The 19,719-nt window shown below is 36.7% G+C and overlaps 1 protein-coding gene across 5 annotated transcripts in view; it reads right to left on the bottom strand.

The window, feature by feature from the left end:
- ART3 (ADP-ribosyltransferase 3 (inactive)) overlaps nucleotides 1-19,719 on the bottom strand; it is a 139,046-nt gene that overhangs the window by 104,928 nt on the left and 14,399 nt on the right. For 4 of the 5 annotated variants that reach the window (XM_059397090.1, XM_059397126.1, XM_059397135.1 and 1 more), the window contains exon 1: nucleotides 17,814-17,885. The exons of the other annotated variant lie outside the window; for it this stretch is intronic. The gene's annotated coding sequence lies outside the window, so the exon portion shown is untranslated. Of the gene's footprint in view, nucleotides 1-17,813; nucleotides 17,886-19,719 lie in introns of those variants that run through there. 5 annotated transcript variants of the gene reach the window in all.

The raw sequence follows: 19,719 nt of genomic DNA, 5'->3' as shown, positions 1-19,719 counted from the left end.
GTTGCATTTCTATACACCAATAATAAAACAGCATAAAGGGAAATTAGGAAATCAATCCCATTTACAATCACACCAAAAACCGTAAGATCTCTAGGATTAAACCTAACCAAAGAGGGTAAAGATCTGTACTCCAGGATTCTTTTTCTTAGAAAAACACATAATCTACTTTTTAGTCATGCCTACACCATGAAATTTGGTGTTATCTAGATAATTTTAACTTGAGAAAAAATCAAAATCGTTTTCTTGTAGTAAAATATCACAAACTTTCTTAAAACAGAAACAATATGCTTTCTAAAAATTGAGATGCCTTTAACAATTTTAACTTGTATTTCAAGAAATAAACAGCTACCTGTCATCACACAGAATTGTTTAGAAATATATTTTAATGGGTAATTGTGAAAGACAGTGATCTTTTTTTAAAGGGGTCTTCCTGGGTCCAAAACCCCTTCTTACTCAGGGAAAATTCCTTATTATGGGAATCTGGGTTGGAGGTCAAAAGAGAAAAACCAAAGGAAGGAGATCCTCCCAGGCAGCCAGAGCAAGGTCTTAGCAGGACCACTCCTACCCTAGACTTTGAACTCCAGCTGGCACTACAAAGATGTTATCAGTTAAAAAAAAAAAAGGTATTTAAGTGGCAGTAGAGGTAGTAGTATAAATCTTAGATTTGTGGCTTCCTAACACGTATTCCTGTAGCATGACTATGGCTAGTCCTTCCAGTAACCTAGCCCTCTCGCGGTTTTTCCATTTTCTAAGCCTGATTCTTCAGTCTTCCTACAGATTCTTCAACTAACAAATTCCTTTTCTTTTGAAGCTAACCAGTCAGTGTTGGTTTCTCTGTATAAAACCAAAAATCTTAGCTGATTTAGCACTTTATATAGATACCTAGATATTTGTTTATTTAAAAGCAGAAAAGAGGGGCACCTACATGATTCAAATGGTTGGACATCTGCCTTTGGCTCAGTTCATAATGTCCAGGTCTCAGGATCAAGCCCCGCACTGGGCTCTCAGCTCAGCGGGGAGTCTTCTCCCTCTGCCTCTCCCACTGCTTGTGCTCTCAATCTCTTTTTCAAATGAATAAAATCTTTTCTTAAAAAGCAATTTTAACACATCATTTGTGCATCTTTCCCACTGATACCAGAGCCAGCCATAAAGCAGATCAGAGAGTGGACAGATAAGTGAATAGCAGAACAGGGTATCTGGCTCCAATCAGGCCCTCTTACTGACTGGCTTTCTGACTGGTGCCTAAAAGCAATAATGAGATGTCAACTATTATCCAAGGTATTTGTATATAAGCCTATATAATTTATATCACAAATTATAGTATGTTATAATATAGATATATATAGTATAAAGACAAAGTACAGACATATAGCATAAATATATATTTTATATATCACTAACTTACATAAACTTCCATATGAAATGAAACTTCTATATGAATACCTAGGATGGTTTTAAGACCTAGTATTTTACTATTGGCAGTCATTTCTTTTTTTAATAATATCTTTAAAAACTCATTGAGTTAGAACTACATGACAAATTTGGTTCTTTCAGAGAAGTAGTATAGACCAGCACATTATTATTGAGTAGATAACATATATTTAAATTTCTTCATGGCAAAATAAGCATATTAAAAAATAAATAAACTTGAGCCAAGATTCTTCCCACCTCAGTACCTTTGCAAATACTATTCCTTCTGCTTATTTTTTCACTTAACTAATGCCTACCAATCACTTAGATCTCAGCTTAAATGACATTTTCAACAGGATGTCATGCACGAAACCACCCCTTCAATCTCAGACTAGATATCCTATTTATTTCTTTTCATAACACTGTCTTCTTTTCTATTACACTATTTATTGCAACTATAACTGTAAAAATTCTTCCTCTGCTTTATATCTACTATCCCTCCCACAAGTATAAACTCAGTAAGAAAGCCATTTTAGTCCTAATTCACAGTAAAGTGCCGGGCACATGAGACTCTCAAAATATTTGAGAATAGAATGACCGGCAACAGAAACTAATTGGTTTGAAGTGAAGGTACGAAGGATTTCAAAAGTCCATCTAAACAGACTTGAGTTTTACTGTTTATAAAGGGGAGATTCAAGAAATGTTCAAGAATAGGGGCACCTGGGTGGCTCAGTGGGTTAAAGCCTCTGCCTTCGGCTCAGGTCATGGTCCCAGGGTCTCAGGATCGAGCCCCACATCGGGCTCTCTGCTCAGCAGGGAGCCTGCTTCCTCCCCTCTCTCTCTGCCTACCTGTGACCTCTGCCTGTCAAATAAATAAATAAAATATTTAAAAAAAAAATAAAAAAGAAAAGAAATGTTCAAGAATAGAAGACTGAGCCATCGAATTATTCTAAAATCTGGGTACGTGACACAAGGTTGACTGGAATTGGGAAAGACTGGGAAAAGAAATATTTTTTCATAATCCAGGTCTGTATTTAGTAAACTTCATGTGATTCTAATACCATCTTCATAACTTTTTACCACATTTTCTGATCAATCTTTGTATTTTGTCAAATCTGTGTACTGCCTTTATTTTACTTAATTTACATAAAAAGGCAAATTTTCACTGCTATATGTGAAATCAGTATCACCTGCTATAGAAATAAAATGTAACAATAAAAGGAAACACAATGAACAAATACTAAATTCCAGCTAGATGTTATTGTGTGCCAAATTTCAAAACCTCAGGCCTTCTCTGTTTGTCAAAGAGAGATGAACATTGTTGATAAGGTGGTTGAAAACCATACTAATACCAAAATGAGACTTTCCATGATTTAACAAGGGGTATTAAAATTAAAATGAGACTAATTAAACTAATATTAAATGTTATTATCAGTGAGCCCCCTGGTATTGTCCCACATTTCAGGTAACACTGGTTTGAAAAGTAAGGGGAGTAAGTTGAGCAGCATTACCATACAACCCATCAATCCCACTCCTAGGTATTAACTAAAAGAAATGAAAACAGTTATTCAAACAAAAACTTGCACACAAATGTTCAGACAGCACTATTCACAATAGCTGAAAGGTAGAAACTCCCAGATACCCATCAAACAATAAATGGCTAAAGAAAATGTGGTGTATATTCACAATGGAATACTATTTAGCCATAAAAAGAAACAAAATACTGACATAGGCTACAATACAGATTAACCCCAAAAATAAGATGCTAAGGGGCTCCTGGGTGGCTCAGTCAATTAAGTGTTCAACTCTTCATTTTGGCGCCCCCGCCCCGCCACTTGTGCTGTTTGTCTCTCTCGCTCGCTCTCTAAAATAAACAAAAACTTTGGGGTGGGTGGGAGAAGATGCTAAGTAAAAGAAACCAAACACAAAAGGTAACATATGTATGATTCCATTTATATTAATTATCTAGAATATGAATTATCTAGAATATCTAGATTCCACTTGTATGAATTATCTAGAAACGCACAGAAACGGAAACAGGTTAGTGGTTGTCAGGCGCTGAGAGAAGATAATGAGGAGGGACTGCTAAATGGGTACAGAGTTTCTGTCTGGGTAGTAAAAAAGGGTTAGAACTTTAGAGAATAGTGATGATTGTATAACACTGTGAGTGCCCTTAAAGCCACTGAATTGTATACTTTTAAGTGGTTAAAATGTTAACCTGTATGTGTGCTTTATCATGATAGAAAAAATAAGGGCTAAACTGAAGTAGTAAGGGTGAAAACAATTATGACGAAATTACACTGCTGAAAGAAAATCATTAAGACTTAACAAAAGATGACAGATGAGATGTGACGGCTGAAGCTGAGGAAAGGAATCAAAGAAAAAGCTAAGGATCTGAATCTGAAATTAAAGCAAAGCAGGGAATCAGGAAAAGCTGAGATTTCGGTGTTTAAAAGGTTAATACTGTCACTAACACAAACAGGGAAATCAGGGGAAGATACTGTTTAGCGAAGAAAACTGTAGGTTGGGATATATATATTTAAAGATGTTATTTATTTGAGGACAGAGAGAGAAGGAGCAGGGGGAGACAGACTCCCCACTGTGCAGGGAGTGGACTGGGGGGCTGATCCTGGGACTCCAGGATGATGAGCTGAGCCAAAGGCAGATGCTTAACCACCTGAGCCTCCCAGGCCCCACTGTAGGTTGAGTTTTAACTATATATAACCTGAGATACCAAATATTTACAGTGATTTAGAAATTCAGAACTGTTTCCTCTAATTAACTAAAAGGAGCTTATAAATAGATGGGATAATTTTGCATAATAGTACTAGAAAAGATTATAATTATGTTTGGGTATTGAGTATGTACTAAATATATCCACATAGAATTAATATACTTCTTTATTATATGTTTTTACTGCTTTAAATTTTGTTCAACTCTGGTTTTCTCTGATACCTTCTAAAATGCAAAGCTGGTATTTTCCTTTTAAAATCTCTCAACCTGGGACACCTGGGTGGCTCAGTGGGTTAAGCCGCTGCCTTCAGCTCAGGTCATGATCTCAGGGTCCTGGGATCAAGCCCCACATCAGACTCTCTGCTCTGCAGGGAGCCTGCTTCCCCCCCTCTCTCTGCCTGCCTCTCTGCCTACTTGTGATCTCTGTCAAATAAATAAAATCTTTAAAAAAAAATTCTTCCAACACCTTCTCACTGCCTTCTGTATAAAGTATGCACTGCTTAGTCTATCTTTATAAAATGCTGCTGTTACCTCCTTAAACTCTCTAACCCCATCGTATTCAATTATTGGTCACTTCCATGCTATTTTCTCTCTGAAAGCCCTTCTCCTTCATCTACTTGTCCAACACCTACTCATTTTTCCATACTCTGTTCAAGAGTTACCTGCCATAGGAGCATAGAGGAAGGAAGGGAAAAATAAAGCAAGACGAAATCAGAGAGGAAGCCAAACCATAAAAGACTCTTAATCATAGGAAACAAACTTAAGGTTGCTGGAGGGAGGAGGGTAGGGCAACTGGGTGATGGACATTAAGGAGAACACATGATGTAATCACCATTGCGTATTATACAAGACTGATGAATCACTGACCTCTACCTCTGAAACTCGTAATACATTATACATTAATTAATTGACTTTAAATTTTAAAAAAAAGACTTCTGAGAATGGCTAAGTTTAGGCATGAATTTTTTTCTGTATTACAGGAAAACCTGAACTATTATTAAGGAAATTAATTTTCAATATTACATTATCCAAGACATTGCTTTCTTGCTGTTTTTGTATACAATTAATTTTTTAAAAGAAGAAAATATTTCAAATATATCTTGGGATGTGAAACTCTCAAAATTAAGGCTCACACTGTCCCAAAAAGACATTTTGATAGAAAGAGGTGAATTGGTCAGTAACATAATTTAAAACTAATGTATTAGAAGAATCATTTTCTAAGAAATAAGAATGATTCTCTGAATTCACAAGAAAAAAAAGTTACCTGCCATAATTCTTTCCTAAACCAACCCAAACATGTACATTTCAAAATACACCACTCCTACCTCAACTATAACACATCATTCTTACCTGCTTACAATGCCTTCCTCTAAGAGATTCTAAGACTCCTTTCAGTAATCATGGGATACCTTTGATGATTTCTGAGTGTCCACGGCTAGCTGTCATTTATTCTACAATATTTGCTTTTTCAGGACTAAGATCATATCATATTTGCTTGAATTCTTGTAGCATCCATGCTATTAAAATAAAACTCTTGGTGCCTGGAGCACCAGAAATCAAAAGGTTTTCACCAGATTCTGCACCAAGTGGTCTTCAAGTTGCATAGTAAGTAACCTTAACATTTGTATAGCTGGTAAATGTTGTATTGAACAATGTTCTTCGAAAATTCAAAGATGCTTCAAATACTTGTTTTTCTAAGTTATAGTACTGAAAATCTTGTGAATCATCTGTATTGTCATTAATTTGTCATTATTGTTCTGTTTTTTATTTTGTTTTAAAATATAAGTTCAGGGGCACCTAAGTGGCTCAGTGGGTTAAGCCTCTGCCTTCAGCTCAGGTCATGATCTCAGGGTCCTGGGATCAAGCCCCACATCGGGCTCTCTGCTCAGTGGGGAGCCTGCTTCCTCCTCTCTCTCTGCCTGCCTTTCTGCCTACTTGTGATCTCTCTCTCTCTCTGTCAAGTAAATAATAAATTAAAAAATAATTTAAAAAATATATAAATTCAGAGGCGTCTGGGTGCCTCAGCCAGTTAAGTGTCTGCCTTCAGCTCAGGTCATGATCCCAGGGTCCTAGCATGGAGACCCTGTCAGCTCCCTGCTCAGCGGGGAGTCTGCTTCTCCCTCTCCCTCTGCCTGCCACTCTGCCTACTTGTGCTCTTTCAAGCAAAAAAAATTTTTTAAATCTTTTTTAAAAATAATAAAAATTTATATATAATATATAATACATTTATTATAAAGTAATACAAAACATATATATATGTTATAAGACCATAGTTTCCAACAGGTGATGCCACCACCCTCACCCCCTAGGGGGTCCTTTACTTTTTTTTTTTTAGGATTTATTTATTTATTTGAGAGAGAGAACACAAGCAGGGAAGAAGAGCAGAGGGAGAGAGAGTAGCAGACCCCCTCACTGAGCTGGGAGCCCCATGTGGGCTCAATCCTAGGACATGGGGATCATGACCTGAGCCTGAGCCAAAGACAGACACTTAATTGACTGAGCCACCCAGGCACCCCACTCCCCAGGGGTCTTTGAGATATTGCAGGAAGTCTATAAAGTCAAAAATAAATAAATCTTAAAAAATCGTTATTTTAGAGTGCACAAGCATGAGTGGAGGGAGAGCGAGAAGAAGAGACTCAGACTCCCCACCATGGAGCCCAACATGGGCTTGATCTCACCATCCTGAGATCATGATCTGAGCTAAAATCAAGGGTCAGATGATTAATCAACTGAGCCACACAGGCACCCAAAAAGTCAAAACTATTTTCATGGTAATATTAAGGCATTATTTGTCTTCTTTAGTCTCATTCTCTCATGAGTTTCCCAGGGGCTACCCGGCATATAATACTGCAACAATTAAATGCATAAATAAATACGAGAATCTAGCTATATTCTATTAAAGCCAGACATTGAAGACTTTAAAGAGATTTGCAAAAATATAAAACAATGTTACTCTTTTCACTATTTTTTTTGGAAAATACAATTATTTCTCATGAAAATGTTATTTCTGTTAATATGGAATGAGCAAATCTCTAGGTTCCAATAACATTCTTTCCTTGCTTTGCCACTTTTTGAGATATGAACTTCCCACCAATGCCCTCAGCATACCATGTTGATTCTTTTAGTCTTGCACACACCTTCATTAAATCCTTATTAGAATTCCAGCTGAGTGTACTCTCAGTTTTCTTCTAGGTCCCTGTGTGATACTCTTCATGATCCTGGGTCAAACAGATTCATCAAGAAAACTGTTTCTTCCTGAGGACAACCGAGGCTACTAATTTCAGATGACCAGGTATGCTGATTTGTTGGTTGATGTCATAGATTTTGTCACTAGAGGCTTATAAAAGCAATTTGCAGAGGCAGTACAGTAAAGTGGTTATGAGACTCTGGAATTAGATTGCCTAAATGGCAATCCTCCTATAGAATCTTACTTTGGCTTATTATAGAACAGGTACAGATTTCCTCTGCTTTCTGAAAGTAGAGCATTCCTGTGAAATCTTTCGTAAGTTAAAATGTCATAAAGCAAAGAAATAATTACTATTGATTTATGCGGGAAAATTTTTGAGAGCTCCCAGACCCAAAAAATAACCTTTCTTAGGGACGCCTGGGTGGCTCAGTTGGTTAAGCGCTGCCATCGGCTCAGGTCATGATCCCAGTGTCCTGGGATCGAGTCCCACATTGGGCTCCTTGCTCGGCAGGGAGCCTGCTTCTCCCTCTGCCTCTGCCTGTGCTCGCTCACTCTCTCTCCCTCTATCCCTGACAAATAAATAAATAAAATCTTTAAAAAAAAAAAAAAAAAAAAAAAACAAACCTCTCTTAGGCTTTTCAGATACCTTAGGATGCATCCTGCTAACAAATGCCCAAAATAAATTAAGATGAAGGACAGATGTTCACAGACACAGTTCAAAGTTATGGCAGCCTGATGCTGAGATGCTCGGTGTCGTTCCAGGGGCTGCGGCTTGGTGGGCCATGCTTGCTGTTCCAGGTGTGCACTGTCTCTATAACGGCTCTGCAAAACAAACGCTGAACACCCTTTCACTTTTCACTTTTTTCCATAAAGGCTAAAATCCTCTTTGGATTCCTTTCAGCTCTCAAAAACAGATACTAACATGTCTTTTTGTTAAGAATGAAGTGGCACGCAGCACCTGGGTGGCTCAGTTGGTTAAGTGTCCAACTTCGATTCAGTTCATGATCTCAGACTCTCAGACTCCTGGGATGGAACCATGCCTCTCTGGCTCTTTTTGTCCCTCTGCCTCGCCCCCCCCCCCCTTGGACATGCTTGCTCGCTCTCTCTCTCTCGCTCAACTAAATAAAACCTTGAAAGAAAGAAAGAAAGAAAGAAAGAAAGAAAGACATAACACAAGCTTCCAAAATACAAGGGATACCTGTACACCTTATAAAGTGATCATTAAGATCAAATGTGATAAATTTAAGATTAAATATGAAATCTTTAAAAAACAGCACAGCCACCTTACACCAGTTAGAATGGCAAAAGTTAACAAGACAGGAACAACAAATGTTGAAGAAGATGTGGGGAAGGGGGAACCCTCTTATACTGTTGGTGGGAATGCCATTTGGTACAGCCACTTTGGAAAACAGTGTGTGGATTCCTCAAAAAATTAAAAACAGAGCTACCCTATGACCTGGCAACTGCACTACTGGGTATTTACTCAAAGATACAGATGCCTTCTATACCCCAATAGCAAAACTGTGGAAAGAGCTAAGATACCTTCTATACCCCAATAGCAAAACTGTGGAAAGAGCTAAGATACCCTTCAACCCTTGAATGGATAAAGAAGATATGGTCCATATATACAACAGAGTATTACTCAGCAGTCAGAAAGGATGAATACCCAACTTTTGCATCAACACGGATGGGACTGGAGGGGATTATGCTGAGTGAAATCAGTCAAGCAGAGACAGTCAATTATCATATGGTTTCACTTACGTGTGGAACATAAGGAATAACATGGAGGACATTAGGAGAAGGAAAGGAAAAATGAATTGGGGGAAATTGGAGGGGGAGACAAACCATAAGAGATTGTGGACTCTGAGAAACAGACTGAGGGTTTTAGAAGGGAGGAGGGTGTGGGGGATGGGTGAGCCTGGTGGTGGGCATTAAGGAGGGCACGGACAGCATGGAGCACTGGGTGCTATACATAAACAATGAATCCTGGAACACTGCATCAAAAACTAATAATAATAAATAATAAATAATAATAATAATAAATAATTTAAAAATCCCAGAAAAAGATAGCACATCTTAGCATAAAACATATGGTATTAATTTTGATATATTATTAATAAAATAAATTCTAACACTAAGTAGTTTATTCAGGCAGTTAGTACAAAAATCAGCCATCCTTCAGTTTTCTTATATTAGGAACCAAGCAAAACTACAGAGTCCCTGTATTGGGATTCACCAGTATATACTAAACCACTGTCTTCCAGCCTTCTAGAGCTGTGAAGAAAGAGAGACAGAGGGAAAAAAAAGAAAAATGAAAGACGTTAAAGAGAAAAATATAGAAAAAGCTTAAAAAAATAGAGACACACGAGAGAAAGAGAGAGGGGGAAAGGGAATCAAAAAGGAAACCAATTCCCACCTTCTGTCTTCTTCGCCTATCCCCTAATTTCATCTCACACCAGCACATTTACTGTTTACTTCACTGATCATAGTCTTTCCATCTCTCCCTCTTCGGTTCTTTGATGTCTGGATTAACAACTCAATGACCCTCTCCGGATAGAAGGTTAATTTGAACACATCTATCACTCTACTAAACCAAAATATTGCCATAATTTAACAGAGATTCTTGGAAACTCCCCAATGCTTAAGATATAAAATGACTCAGAAAAGTAGTGGCATAATTAGGCCACATTTCTTTGGCTCCTCTTCAAAGGAGAAATAAAGGATCTAAAACTATTTCCCTGAAGTGAGGACTTTATGGTAAATTAATTTTTTAATGAATTTCAGGTGTATAGATTTGGATTAATCATTTAGTTGATGATACATACATTGTCTTCTCTGATCCATGCACGCATATACACACACATATATGTTTGTAATACCATGAAGACCCATGAATTCATGAGAACATTCACAATCACTTAAAATAAAGGTATAATTATGTTCCTTCCCTGTCATGTTTCCTTCTCTCCTCCAACTCAGGATATAATAAATATCCCGAGTTCTGTGTTTATTATACCCTTTTCTTTTAAGCTGTGGTAAAAGAAACATAACATTTTGCTATCTTTATCATTTTCAAGCGTATAGTTCAGTGGCATTAACTACACTCATATTGTTATGCAACCTCTGCTCTCTCATTTTTAAAAAAGATTTCTATAAACATGCCTAAACAAAATATTAAACTTTAGTTATACTGAACTTTATAAAAAGAGTAATCACTCTGTATTTAATCTCACCACTATTTTATTTGATGAGATTTTAGAAAAATTCATCTACATTTCCTGTAAACAAACAAGTCTTGCTTGTCTTTTGTCAGTTTTATTCCTGATCATTTCATGTTTTTGAATGCCTACTGTTGCCACTATAAATTTTTTCTTTTAAAATGATATTTTAATTATTTGTTACTGATGTAGAAAACATAATACATTGATCTGCTAGCTATCTACTTTGATCAATTCTGATATTACTTTAACACTTAGTAAATTCTTTTGGGTTTTCTATGTAGATGATCTCTACAAAGTTTTATTTCTTCCTTTCCAATTCTTATGGATTTCCCTTTCTTTTTTTTTTTTTTTTTTTTGTTTTATTTTTCAGGCTAGGAGTTACAGCACAATGAAAATGAAGTGAAAAATGGCATCATCATCTTGTTTTATAAATTCCCAGTATACTTTATCATAGCTAAGCCAAGTTGTCTAAACAAGGCCTTTCCTAAGAGTAAATACTGCATGATTCCAACCCTCAGCTCTATCCAGAGACTCATATACCTATGGCTATTGAATAACAGAAACATCTGATGACACAAATAACTTCACCATCCAGAGAGAAAATACCATTTGTTGAACGTAGGAGAAAAACTAAAATCTGGCCAGAGAACTGGCTATATTTGTGAAAATGCTGGCTGGTAAAAAATTCATTTAGATTTGTTAAAATACCCTTCTAATACTCTGTCATCTTATAGAACAACCTTAAAGGTAGATGGATTAGGTGTTACAATGAGCATCTAAATATAAGAAAACTGAACAGACACAGCTAACATCTAAGATCACAGAGCAAGTGGGAGACACCACTGTATACTGTATCTCTAGATGCCTAGCCCATCCCATCATCCCATAAACTGAAGAAAGCAGAAAACTGTGTGGTCTAAAATGGATCCCAACAGAAGCTATTCTCAGATCTCCCAATCATGATGATTTTAAGGGTCTACCACCCACTCTGCACTTTGCTCAGACTGGCTGTGAACGATAAAATGTATCAAAAATTTAAAAGTGTGTAAGCAGTATTAACCAAACTTTGGCAGCTAAGGGAATCTTGTGGGAGTTCAATCAAAACTATGAAAAGGGAGGGGTGCCTGGGTGGTTCAGTAGGTTAAGCAACCAACTCTTGATCTCAGTTTAGGTCTTGATCTCAGGGTTGTGAATTCAAAAAATTCAAATTCACTGGGCATGGAGCCTACCTAGGGAAAAAAAAAACCCCACACACATACATAAACAAAAAACAAAACAAACAAGAAATCTGTGAAAAGGAAAGTTATGCCCTCCACTCCTACACCCTCCAAGGTACACTGTACATCAACTGAGGGAATTCCCAGTCTACAGAAATCACTGAACTCCTCCTGCTCACTTTTTAGGAAACTTCTTTTAAGCACACTGGTTTCTCGGAAAGCATTTCTTTTCTTGGCCCAAAACAAATCAGTCAGGGCAGACTGCTTCTTTTGGCCTAATGCCATAATTAAAAGCTTAAAGATAAACCAGCAGCATCTGAAACTGAAACTAAAGACGGAATATTTCCTTAACTCTTCTTTTCTTTCAAAACTAAACTCAGATCAGTGAATACAAAGAAAAGAAGTATGCAAGAGCTTTGAAAAAATTAGAAAATAAGTTTAAGAAGAGTTGTAATTTAGCTTTAGCTTTTTATTCAAATGATTCACCTAGTATTGCCTGTAGATGTAGCAAGTAATAGTTGGCTTGCTATTATCCCAAAAAAGATACCTTTTTTTTTTCCAAATTCTTCTCCACATTGATAACATATACAAAATTTTCTTCCCTAAAGCAAATTCCCATTTAAAGCAAGAATAGAAGGATTCTATTCTTTGATTTGATTCTATGTTTTGATTCTATGCTCACCAGACAACATTCAGGTTACTAATTCAACTTCCCAGATGCTGCGATACAGGAAAAGTATGACTTGGATACCAGACTCAATTTTCCCAGTCATTGGGAGGTCCTCATTATAAATAAATAAACTGTCTTTTTTAATTTGCGTCTTAGTCTCTTGTATGTTTGGTTAACAGAATTAATTCTTTAAGAACATTAATTCTTTACTCTGGATGATTAGAAAAAAAATGAGTGTTTCTGGACTATAAAACTGAGAACCAGACACTACAGAATCCTAAAAAAGTATTACCCATCTCTGAGAGACTCTACCAATCTACCTGCCTGGTTGGCTGGCCTCCTCCTATACCATTAGTTATAACACTTCTCTAATTGGATATGCTTTCCCTTCCTGGCCATTTGTCTAAATAGACACAACAGTGTTCATCTGAATGCTCCTGATCTTTATGAGCACATTCTTCTATGAATATATTATTTATTGTCTGAGCCACTCATTTGGCACTGATCATACAGTTCCTTCATTGGTAGTCATTGTTTCATAATTTTTGCTATTTCCAATTAGAATACAAACCATCAAGGACAAACATCAGATCACTTTCCCTGAGATTACTTTGGACCCCAACACTATTACGAGAACAAGCGCAATTCTCCTCATTCTTCAAACACCATCTATGGCGTATATGTAATATACACTGAAAAGATTTGCATTCTTTCATTCATTCAGTGGATAATTAAAGAGAACTTCCAACAAATAATTAGGAAACTTTTTAGGAGCATCACCTTTTGTATAGTTACCCTACAGTCCTTGGAATGAAGAGCCTGGACTATACCACACTAAGAAAATATGTATTAATTCTACTTACTTTAATCCATATTAACTCCTTAGGAAATCAGTCTTAAGTTAAACTTGGTTCCTCAATCTAGAAAAATCAATAATAACCATGTCCTCATGTACAAATACAAGCCAACAGAATTTCTTTTTGAAGATGTACAATTCTTACTTATGCTGTTTCTTCAAATCTGTATAGATTTACCTATCTATCTATCCTCCCCAGCCAATATTTACCGAATATTTCCATATGATGAAGTCTTAGAATATAGATAAGGTTCAATGACATAGAGTTTGGAGCCAACGGACAAGAAAGAATTCTTGAGATGTCTTTGGTGCAAAAAACAGTTTAGAGCTGCTGCCCTGGGGATGTGAGGACTGCAAATTGGGAAGAGATTAGGGATGGCGTAAGTCTCTAAGGAATTTTGGAAGTAAGGTTTCCAAGACCTTGAGGGGCTAGCGATTGTTTGGGAAAAAGGTTATTCATTACTGGTTATTTATTACTGGTAAGTAATAAAACCTTTATGTAAGACCCTTTTGATGTGTATCAGTGGGCCATATGCTTGGGAATGTTTGTCAACATGTATCTCGGAGGGTTTAGAGATAAAGTTTCCAAAGGAATGGTTAGTAGACTTACAGATCTGTAAGTAGACTTACAGATCCTTACAGGCTGAGGCTAAGTGTCAGTCAGGCTAGGATTGCCCTTTGCCCTTAGCAAAGCCTCCAGGTGGGGGCAATTTAGTCCCTAGAGGAATGTGACTCGGCCTTTTTCCATAGGCTTAGTTTTATACTAACAACTGAAATGTGGAAACAGTTGAGGTGTCCATCAACAAGAGAATGGATAAACCTTTTTGTGCAATGCAATACTATGCAGCAATAAAGACAAAATACGGATTCATGCAACTACATGGATGAATCTAAAACATCTGCTGGGAAAAAGAAGCCTTGCACTGAATAGCACATATTGGAATGGTCCCATTTATACGAAGTTCTAAAAAAGACAAAACAAATCTATAGTTAAAAAAATTCAGAAGAGCAACAGTGTCAGGAGTAGAGGAGATGGCGTGAGGACAGACTGGCAAGTGGCATGAAGGGAGTTCCTGGAGTGTTAGTGATATTCTATAACCTGACAAGGATTTGGATTATACAACTGTATGCATTTGTGAGATTCATTTAACAGTACAATGAAGATCTAAACATTTCTCTCTCTACATATATACATTTTTAATATACATTTTATATAGATATAAATCTATATCTTTTATATATAATATCTATATTATACAGATATATATACATATATATGTATGTAGATATACATACATACATACATATGTATATATACATATATACATATATACATACACATATATATGTATGTATATATGTATACATACATTTTACCTCAAAAAGAAAGAAAAAGAAGAAGAACATAGGGACGACTGGGTGGCTCAGTTGTTAAGCATCTGCCCTCAGCTCAGGTCATGATCCTGGGGTCTTGGGATCAGGCCACACATTGGGTTCTCTGCTCAGCAGGAAGTCTGTTTCTCCCACTTCTTCTCCCTCTGCTCATGTATGTGTGTGCTCTCTCTCTAATAAATAGAGTCTTTAAAAAAAAAGGAAAACAAAAAAACTAACTCAATAGAAAGTACACTGGAATGATGGAGTAATGACCTCTGAAAATCTCCTCTATAAAAGAAAAAAGAGCATTGGGGGGAAAAAAATCTATCAAAACCAACTTTTTTCAGAACTCTTCAAATTAGCCAAAAGTTTGCAGCAGTATGGAAAACATCTAAGACACAGCTTATCTCAGTAAGAACAGAACTCTGTGGCACTTTTCACTGCCCTGTTTTCATTCCCCTCTCCCATGCTCTACACAGCAGCCTTGAAAAATAACACAACAAAAAACCATAAAACAAGTACCAAAATTTTCAATAAATATGCATTTGTCAATGATTATTTTGAACATAAATGAACATTCAAATCAAAAGACTCTGAATGACAAAGTAGATTTTTAAAAACCTATTTATATGCTGCCTTACAAGAGAACCATTTCAGATCTAAAGACACCTGCAGATTGAAAGTGAGAGGGCAGAGAAACATTGATCATGGAAATGGATGTCAAAAGAAACTCAGAGTATGGGGTGCCTGGGTGGCTTGGTCAGTTAAGCATCTGCCTTCGGCTCAGGTCATAATCCCAGGGCCCTGGGATCAAGCCCCACACTGGGCTCCCCCCCCTCAACAGGGAGTTGGCTTCTCTCTAACCCTCCCCCATCTCATGCTCTCTCTCTCTCAAATAAATAAGTAAATGAATTTTTAAAAAGAAAAAAAGAAAGAAAGGGTAGCAATACTTACAATAGAACAGATTAAAACAAAAACTGTAACAAGTGACAAAAAAAGTACCCTACGGGCGCCTGGGTGGCTCAGTGGGTTAAGCCGCTGCCTTCGGCTCAGGTCATGATCTCAGGGTCCTGGGATTGAGTCCCGCATCGGGCTCTCTGCTCAGCAGGGAGCCTGTTTCCTCCTCTCTCTCTGCCTGCCTCTCTGCCTACTTGTGATCTCTGTCTGTCAAATAAATAAATAAAATCTTTAAAAAAAAAGTATGCTACACAATCAAAAAGAAGACAACCCAAAAAGATGACATAATTGAAAATATTTATGCACTCAGGATGGGAGGACCCAAATACATAAAGTAAATAACAACAAATGTAAAGGAAATCATCAACAGTAATACAATAGTTGGGGACTTTAACACCTCACTTACATCAATGGACAGATCATCCAAACAGGAAATCAATAAAAGAACATTTGCTCGGAATGACACAATGGACCAGATAAATTTAACATATATATGTGGAACATTGCATCCTAAAACAGCAGAATACATGTTCTTCTCAAATGCATGTGGAACATTCTCCAGAAAAAATCACATATTAGGCCACAAAACAAATCTTAATAAATTCAAAAAGATCGAAGTCATAACACACATCTTTTCTGAACACAATGCTATGAAACTAGAAATCAACCACAAGAAAAAATCTGTAAAGGACCCAAATACATGGAAGTTAAATAACATGCTACTGAATAATGAATGGGCCTACCAAAAAATCAAAGAAGAAATCAAAAATTACATGGAAACAAATGAAAATGAAAACACAACCATTCAAAAACCTTGGGAGCAGTTCAAAGAGGGAAGTTATTATCAATACAGACCTACATCAAGAAAAAAGAATAAATAAACAACCTGACCTTATACCTAAAGAATCTAGAAAAATAACAAAATTCAAAACCAGAAAAAAATAACAAAAATTAGAGCAGAAATAAATGATACAGGAACCAAAAGAAAAAAATAATAGAACAGATTATGAAACCAGCTGGTTCTTTGAACACATCAATAAAATCAATAAACCTGTAGCCACACTCAACAAAAAGAGAGAGCAGACCCAAATAAACAAAATCACTAATGAAAAAGGAGAAACAACAACCAACACCAAAGAAATATGAACCATTTTAAGAAAATTATGAAAATTTACATGTGAAAAAACTCTACAACCTAGAAGAATTGGTATACCTGGAAACACATAACCTACCAAAACTGAATCAGGAAGAAAAAGAAATTGGTCAGATGGGTTACCAGTAATGGAACTGAAGCATAATTTAAAAAAAAAAAAAACTCCTTTACTGAGCCATCAGAAAGATAAATCCTACCATTTACATCAAGAGGAATGGAACTGGAGGGTATTATGCTGAGTAAAATGTCAGAGAAAGACAATTAACATTATGGTTTCACTCATATGAAGAATGTAAGAACCAGAAAAAAGGATCATCAGGAAAGAGAGGGAAAACAAATGGGAAGAAATCAGAGAGGGAGACATGAGAGACTTAACTATGGGAAAGAAATTAAGGGTTGCTAGAAGGGAGGTGGGTGGGCGGCTGGGGTAACTGGGTGATGCATATTAAGAAGAGCACGTCATGTGATGAGCACTGGGTTTTAATATGCAACTGATGAATTTACTCAACTCTACATCTGAAATTAATGATGTTGGCTAATTGAATTAAGAAAAATAAACCTCCCAAAAGACAAAACTCTAGGACCAGATGGCCTCACAGACAAGTTCTATCACTTAAAAAAGAGTTAATACTCATTCTTCTGAATACTCAAAAAAAAAAAAAAAAAGAAAAGAAAGAAAAGAAAGAAAAAATGAGGAAGGAAAACTTCCAAATTCATTCTATGAGATCAGTATCATCCTGATACCAAAAACAGATAAACACACCACAAAAAAAAGAGAACCATGGGCCAATAACTCTGATGAACATAGAAACAAAAACTCCTCAACAAAACACTAGCAAACCAAATCTAACAATACATTAAAACAATCATTCACTGTGATCAAGTTGGATCTATTCACGAGAGGCAAGTGTGGATCAATATTCACAAATCAGTGTGATTTATCACACATCAACAAGATGAAGGAAAAGAACCACAGGACACAGAACATTCATTTGTAATAAAACCCTCATCAAAACGGTTCTAGAGGAAACATACCTCGACATAATTCAGGGCTTATATACCACCAGTGTCACACTTCTGCTGAAAAACAGAGATGGTTTCTCTAATGTCAGCAACAAGAGAAAAAAAAAAAAAGAAAGAAAACAAGGATGTGTACTCTCATTGATTTTATTCAACAGAGTACTGGAAGTCCTAGCCACAGTAATCAGACAACAAAAAGAAATAAAAGGCATCCAATTTAGCAAGGAAGAAGTAAAGCTTTCATTCTGCAGATGAGATGTTACTAAAGATAGAAAATCCTAAAAACTCCACCAAAAAACTACTAGAGCTGATAAATGAATTCAGGAGTATAGGAGTGCCTGGGTGGCTCAGTGGGCTGGGGCCTCTGCCTTTGGCTCAGGTCGTGATCCCAGGGTCCTGGGATCCAGCCCCACATCAGGCTCTCCACTCAGTGGGGAGCCTGCTTCTCCCCTCCTCTCTCTCTCTGCCTGCCTCTCTGCCTATTTGTGATCTGTCTGTCAAATAAATGGATAAAATCTTAAAAAAAAAAAAAAAAGCACTGTTTAGAAATCCATTGCATTCCTGTACACAAATAATGAAGCAACAGAAAATGAAATTAAAAAAACAATTCCAACTATAATTGTACCAAAAACAAAATTTCTAGAAATAAACTTGAAAGTAAACACCTGTACTCTGAAAACTACAAAACCACTGATGAAAGAAATTCAAGACAACAAAAACAAAGACATTCCTGTGTTCACGGACTATTAAAAAAAAAAATCATTAAAAAGTCTATACTACCCAGGGCGCCTGGATGGCTCAGTGGGTTAAGCCACTGTCTTCGGCTCAGGTCATGATCTCAGGGTCCTGGGATCGAGCCCCGCATCGGGCTCTCTGCTCAGCGGGGAGCCTGCTTCCTGCTTCCTCCTCTCTCTCTGCCTGCCTCTCTGCCTGCTTGTGATCTCTGTCTGTCAAATAAATAAATAAAATCTTTAACAAAAAAAAAAAAGTCTATACTACCCAAAGCAATCATTTAATATACTCCCTATCAGTATTTTTCAAAGAACTATAAAATAATAATCCTAAAATTTGTATGGAACCACAAAAGACCCCCAGAGAGTCAAACCAATTTTGAAAAAGCAGAACAAAACTGGCGGCATCACAATTCCAGACTTCAAGTTATGTTACATAGCTGTGGTAACTGAATAGTATAGTACAGCACAAAAAACAGACACATCGATAAATAAAATAGAACACCCAAAAATAAACCAACAATTTTATGGTTAATTATTCTTCAGCAAAGGAGGAAAGAATATGCAATAAGGAAAAGAGTCTTTTCAACAAATGGTGTTGAGGAAATTGGACAGCTACATGCTAAAGAAAGTAGGCCTATTTCTTAGAAGAAACACAAAAAAGAAACTCAAAACCGACTGGGAACCTAAATATGAGATGTGAAACCATAAAAATCCTAGAAGAGAACACAGACAGTGATTTCTCGGACATTGGCTGTAGCAACATTTTTCTACATGTGTCTGCTGAGGCAAGGGAAATAAAAGCAATAAAAGCAAATAAAAGTCCACTGGGACTGCATCAAAATAAAAAGCTTCTTCATGGCAAAGGATGCAATCAACAAAACTAAAAGGCAACCTACTAAGTGGAAAAATATATTTGTAAATGACATATGTGATAAAAAGGGTTAGGATCCCAGGAAGACGAACCATGAGAGACTGGACTTGGAAACAAACTGAGGGTTTTCGAGGAAAGAGGGTGGGGGAGGGGTGAGCCTGGTGGGTCTTAAGGAGAGCGCGGACTGCATGGAGCACTGGGCGTGGCGCATTAACAGTGAATCTTAGAACACTGAAAAAAGTAAAATAAAGTTAAGATGTTAGAAAAAGAACATGGCCTTCAGAATTAAAGTTTCTGGATTAAGTCATTATTTAAG

Source organism: Mustela nigripes, chromosome 1, assembly GCF_022355385.1.
Source record: "Mustela nigripes isolate SB6536 chromosome 1, MUSNIG.SB6536, whole genome shotgun sequence".
NCBI classification, from domain to species: domain Eukaryota; kingdom Metazoa; phylum Chordata; class Mammalia; order Carnivora; family Mustelidae; genus Mustela; species Mustela nigripes.
The sequence above is the reverse complement of the archived record's forward strand: the minus strand, read 5'-3'. Positions and strand labels throughout refer to the sequence as shown.